The sequence below is a fragment of the Microtus ochrogaster genome, chromosome 5, assembly GCF_000317375.1.
Source record: "Microtus ochrogaster isolate Prairie Vole_2 chromosome 5, MicOch1.0, whole genome shotgun sequence".
In the NCBI taxonomy this organism is placed as follows: domain Eukaryota; kingdom Metazoa; phylum Chordata; class Mammalia; order Rodentia; family Cricetidae; genus Microtus; species Microtus ochrogaster.
Window position 1 is genome coordinate 3,707,665 of NC_022012.1, and position 6,442 is coordinate 3,714,106.

Here is a 6,442-nt window from a genome sequence, read left to right on the forward strand (position 1 = left end):
ACACTGAGACAATGGGGATGTTCTATCGGGAACTCACCAAGGCCAGCTGGCCTGGGTCTGAAAAAGCCTGGGATAAAACCAGACTCGCTGAACATAGTAGACAATGAGGACTACTGAGAACCCAAGAACAATGGCAATGGGGTTTTGATCCTACTGTCTTCTACTCTTGATACCATTTCTTCTGCTTTGATAAGTCACTGGTAATGCCTTTCATTGTGTTTTCTATACAATTGACTTTTGTTTCTGACATCCTTTTATTTTTCAGGATCTTAATTTCACCACTGACTTTGTCATCAGTATTGATGACTTTTTTACCTATCATGTAAATTTATTCCCTTACTTCATTTGTTTATCTATTTACTCTTTGAAGTTAATTTTAGAAGTATAGAGTTTTGAATTTTTTTCCACTATTCCAGTATCTTGGGATTTTATAATTGAGTTACAATCCCTCAGTGGTGTTGTGTTATCTTGTTTTTTCATGTTTTGTGTGCTATGTTATAATTTTTACTTCTGTTGTTGTACATATCTCTTCTAGTCTTATTTGGGGATCCTGGTGAACAGCCTACTCTTTAGGGTTCACTGAGCTTTCTGACACCTAACACTTCTCTGTGGGTCTGCATCATGTCTTCTCCTTCTCCATGACTACCTCCCATAGCTGATGCTCACTTTGCGAGTCTGGCAGGTTATCTCAGGCTCTTTGATTTGAGATTGTTCCTTTTTATCTGACCCCCAGGGTAATGCAGTCTTAAGCAATAAGTTCCATCTAAGGATAGAACCCAGCCACAGCCCCTCTGAGAACTGGGAAGCGACAAGGTAGCTCTTCTACTTCTGACTCACCAGACTGGAGGAGTCACTGTCTCATCAAAATACCCAACTGGATTTGAAGGTTGTGAGAACTGTGGGCCCTTCCTGTGGGTAGTGTACCTGTGGTGGTTTGAAAGAAAGTGACCCCCTTAAGGAGTGGCACTCTTAGGAGGTGTGGCCTTGTGGAGTAGGTGTGAACTTATTGGAAGGAGGGTGTCACTGTGGTAGTGGGCTATGAAGTCTCCTATGCTCAAGCTATGTCCAGTGTCACAGTTCACTTCTTGTTGCCTTCAGATCAAAATGTAGAACTCTCAATTCCTTTTCCAGCACCATGTCTGTCTTCATGCCATCATGCATCCCACCTTGATGATAATGGACTAAGCCTCTGAACTCTAAGCTAGTCCAGTCGAATGTTTTCCTTTGTAAGATTTGCATGGTTATGGTGTCTCTTCACAGCAATAAAATGCTAACAAAGACAGAAGTTGGTACCAGGCACTAGGGTATTGCTGTGATAGGCCTGACCATGCTTTTGTTTGAAGGAATATGGACCTTGGGGCCTTGGGACTATGAATTAGAAAAGCAGTTGAATATTTTAAGTGCTGCCATACTATTAGGCGCAGGGAAGACAGTGGTGCCAAATGTGATTTGAACTGTAGGGTCAGGCTTAAGAGGTTTCAGAGGAGAAGAATTTTAGTATGCTGCATAGAGATAATTCTTGTGATATTTTGGTGAAGAATACAACTGTTTTTTACCCTTGTATGAAAAGTTTGCCTGAGACTAGACTGAAGAATTTTTGCATTAATTCTGTTGGTAGACAGAATTTCAAAACTGCCTAGTAGAGACTCTGTTGTGTGGTTATTAGTGTTAATTCTAATGAAGATTTATAAGGAAAAGAATCAAGCTGAATAAGTAAAATTGCACAATTTACAATACACAGAGAAAAGGGGCACCAGGAATTGAAACAGAGTCACAAAGGAGAAGCAGATTAAGAAAGGGAATAAAGGGAGTGGTGACCTCGGGAACAATCCTACCCAGTTAACTTTTCAGCTTGTGAGAAAGAACTTAAGGAAAGCTAAGAGCAAAATGTGGTGGTGCATGCATTTAATCCCAACACTCAAAAGGCAGAGGCTGGAAGATCTTTTGAGTTTGAGGCCAGACTGGCCTACAGAGCAAATTCCAGAACAGCCAAACTTAGGCAGTGAAGAAAACCATGGGAAACAGAAAGCTGGTGAGTTGAACAAAGGGGCAGTGCTCCAGCCTCAGCAAGTAGTAGAACTTGGCAGCATCAGCCATATGGTTCTGGCTTTGGAGTCAAGGACAGAAGGAAGGGGATGTGGAATCTTTCTCTGTAGCTAAGGAAAGCCATTGAGGTCAGGCACTTGTCATTGGTGTCTTTGAATGGAAGCTTAGAGAGATCGTTGCATGCTGTGTGAGGATGAAGCAAGGATTGCCTTGGAGACCCCAAGATGTCGGAGATGCCAGAGCTGTGGGTTACCTGCTGAGGAAAGCTGATAACAGGGAGTGGAACCAACTCGAGAGAAAGAAGTGTGTTGCAGTCATCAAAACTGAAACGAATTGGAGATTTGAGGAGAGTTTTGACATCAGACATGGAAATGCAGAGTTTGGAGTTTGCACAGTTGGTTTTTGGTCTTTCTTTGGTCCAGTATTTACTGAGTATGCTCCCTTCCCTATGTTTTGGAATGATAATGCATATCCTATACTATTATATGTTGGAAGTGTTTTAAATTTTGATTTTCCAGGGGATTACAGCTAAGGAATTGCACAAATTTCAGAAGATATTTTGAACTTTAGATTTTTAATTAAGTTTGAGACTGTTATAGACTATGGGTCTTTTTGAAGTTTAGACTGAATTTATTTTTGCATTAGATATGACTACAAGTCTTTGGGGGCCAGGGAGTGGAATGTGGTGGTTTGAAAGAAAATGACACTCAAAGAGAGTGGCACTATTAGAAGGTGTGGCCTTTTTGGAGTAGGCGTGGCCTTGTTAGAGGAAGTGTGTCATTGTGGGGATGGGCTTTGAGGTCTCCCATGCTTAAGCAATGCCCACTGTCACAGTTCATCTCCTCTCACCTGCAGATCAAGATGTAGAACTCTCATTTCCTATTCCAGTACCATGTCTGCCTGCAGGCCACCTGCCATGAAGATAATGGAGAAAACCTCTCTACTGTAATATAGCCCAATTAAATGTTTTCCTTTATAAAAGTTGCCTATGTCATGGTGTCTCTTCGCAACAATAGAAACCCTAATGAAGATAAAAGACTAAGACAAAAATTAATTGTTAGCATCTAAGTTGTCATGTGTTGGTTATGTTTTTTTCTTGTGATCATTTTTAGATGACACACAAAATAGAAAAAAAATATAAACATAAACATAGAAATTCATCCCTATATTCTCAGTTCTTAATTTACTGAGGAAAAGTAAACATTATTATTTTTACTTTATTGGGTGAATATATATTTTTTCAAGTTCAGGTGTTGAAGTTCAAATGAATAATTTTACTATATCTATGCCTAACTTCTATTGCTATTATTTTGTTTCCAAATAGATATGAACTCCTCAAATAATTTGTTTCCAGAAGGCAGCTCCAAACTTACCATTTTAAAATATAGTTTTGTCTGTTCTGAGAATTTGTAGAACTGTGTCTAAAATACTTCATTCTAGAGCAGTTTTTCAGGATTTTTAGAAACTTCTCTCAATACTTTATCTTAGCGGTAGTTGGAAGCTGCTCGTTTGCTTCCTGGCTACCCAGACACAAAGTAATCACACAGAAACTATATTAATTGCAGTACTGTTTGGCCAGTAGCTTAAGCACATTTCTAGCTAGCTTTTATATCTTAAATTAACCCATTTCTATTATTTTATATTTTACCACAAGGCTCCTGGACTACCAGTAAAGTTCTGGCTGGCTGTCTCCTTCTGCAGTTACATGGCATCTTTCTGATACCGCCTACTCTCTCTGTATATCTCTGTTTGAATTTTCTGCCTGGGTTTATGCTGTTAAGCCATTGGCCAAAAGCAACTTCTTTATTAATCAATGGCAGTAAAACATATTAATAGAATACAGAGGGGAATCCCACATCACTTAGCTAGATCTAAATTTTGTGTAACTAATCATAGGGAACCTAGCTGTTGGTTGGGTGAGTTCTGAAAGTATGACAAACTCAGGGTAATTAACTCACTGAGAACTGGACAAACCTGAGCAACTCACCTAAAGAAGACAGGGACATTTTTTGGTTCTTCCTGATCCATGTCCTATTACGGCTGAATTTATTATGTTTTTGCTCCACTTGGTTATAGCACCTCTCTCAATCCCCAGTATGCTGTCCAAGCTTGCGTTGAATTGCTGGGCTTAAGTGATTCTCCTCCACCACATGTCGTAGCAGGGCCTGCAGAGATGCATCACTGGGCCTGGTTGTTTTTGCTTTATACTACAGACTGGAAGAGCATTTCTAGAAGAGGTGGTGCACAGCAGGAGATGCCGATGGTTGGAAGGCTGTGCTCACTATGATGAGAGCACATCTGTGTTCTACTCTGTGCTGCTCTTTGTTGTAATATAAAGTTCATTCATTTTTCTGAGTCCCAAAGCAGTGACCCGAGGCCAGAAAGGATGAAAATATTTATTTTAGCATTGTCTTATAAATAGAAGTTATTCTCATTCCTGTTTTGAAGTTTAAAATAGTATGTGTGTTACATTTTCATCCACTCTAATTATGAAACATTTAACCACAAAAATCTAACTTTTCATAATTAACAGATTTAACAACAGAATCAAAAAGTTAGTTTGGAATGGATTTGCTGGCTCATTTATACCACTTGCGCCTGTCCTTCCATAGGAGTGTGGTCTGCCCTGTCCACTGCATTTCACCCTTTCTTGGTGGTCACAGCTACAGTTTTGTAAAATTAAAAAAAGCTTCTTCGTATGTGTGTGTGTGTGAGATAGAGATATATAGAGAGATAGAGATAGAGATAGAGGGGGGGAGAAAGAGAGAGATAGGGAGGGACAAAGAGAGAGAGAGAGGGAGAGAGAGAGAGAGAGGGAGAGAGAGAGAGAGGGAAAGAGAGAAGGGGAGAGAGAGGGAGAGAGGGAGAGAGAGAGGGAGAGAGAGAGGGAGAGAGAGAGGGAGAGATGAGAGCGAGAGAGAGAGGGAGAGATGAGAGCGAGAGAAAGAAAGAGAAAGAGACTTGTTTATGTGTGTAAATCACAGGTATATGTGTGCATACAGGTAAGAAAGTTCGTAGGTGTGTGTAGGCCAGAGAAGGGTGCTGGTGTCTTTCTTTGCCATTTCTGCTTTATTTCCCTGAATATGGACGCACTGCACCTGGAACTTACGGAACTCGCCTCTGCTTCCCTGCAGCACTTCCCCACTGAGCCATCTTCCCACGCCCACGGCATGTTTTTACTGCATAGGCGTGTATGTGTATGCATCTTTAAAACTGATCAGTAACCTTCATCCAGAGGTTTTTTTTTCTCCTTGGCTTTTAAGAATACAGAATGCATTTTTTAAAAAATTAAAGATACTCTCAACTATGGGAATAGTACCAAAAGGGATTTTTTAGAAGCAAAATTATTAACCTATAAACAGGTCACACTCAAGGTGTTCAAGTAGCTTTTACTTCATTAATATGGCATAAAAGAGAATACAGGAATAGAAGACAGATTGATGAACTATGTAAATATGTAAATAAGTAACTATTATGGATTTTAGTTTCTTGTCAGCAACTCAAAAGCTTATATAGGTAAAAAGCATCTTGCAAAGCCAGTTTACGTGCCTAGACCTGGAGAGAACACCCCCCAGGCTTCAGTTCCCAATTTACACAATTTTTCAGCAGCACTTAGAATATTCTGGAATCTTATGAGAGACAAAACCTGATACATTACTAAGGAGATTAACACAAAACAACCACAGGTAAGCTCTAGGTACTGGGTTCCATCACAGAGGCAGACTGAAGCTTGGCAACGTGCTCGATTTCATGTGACACACAAGATGCTGACCTGGGTGCACAACACAGGCAGCTGAGCCCCAGGGAATGTTTCCTTAAAGACAAGACCAGCACCATTGCACTGTAGGGAGGTTCTAGATGCCATCACCAATGTGTTGTCTGCTTCAAAGTGCTGGAAGCAAACACTTTGAAACTGCACATATGTCTGTGCACCATGTGTGCTTTGTGCCTGCAAAGGCTGGAAGAAGACATGGGATCCCCTGGAACTGAAGTTACAGATGTGTGAGCTCTCATGTGGGTGATAGGGGCCAAACAGAGTTTCTCTGCAAGAGTAGTAAGTGCTCTTAGCTGCGGAGCTATCTCTCCAGCCCCCGAAATATTTTCTTTAAAATCATAAAGAATTAATATTTGTAGAGATGGCCATAGTTCAAGTAATTAAACATGACACAATGTTTATACACCTCAAAACTCCACATTAGCCGAGTCATTAAAATTCATAGTTATTATATTTCTATGTACTAATGAAAGCACTGTAAGGATAATGAAAGTAAGGTTAAAATAAAAATGTCCATTAGGTGGTGGTAGCACATCTCTAATCCCAGCATTTGGGAGGCAGAGGCAGCTGATCTCTGAGTTCAAGGACAGCCTGGTCTACAGAGTGAGTTCTAGGACAGCC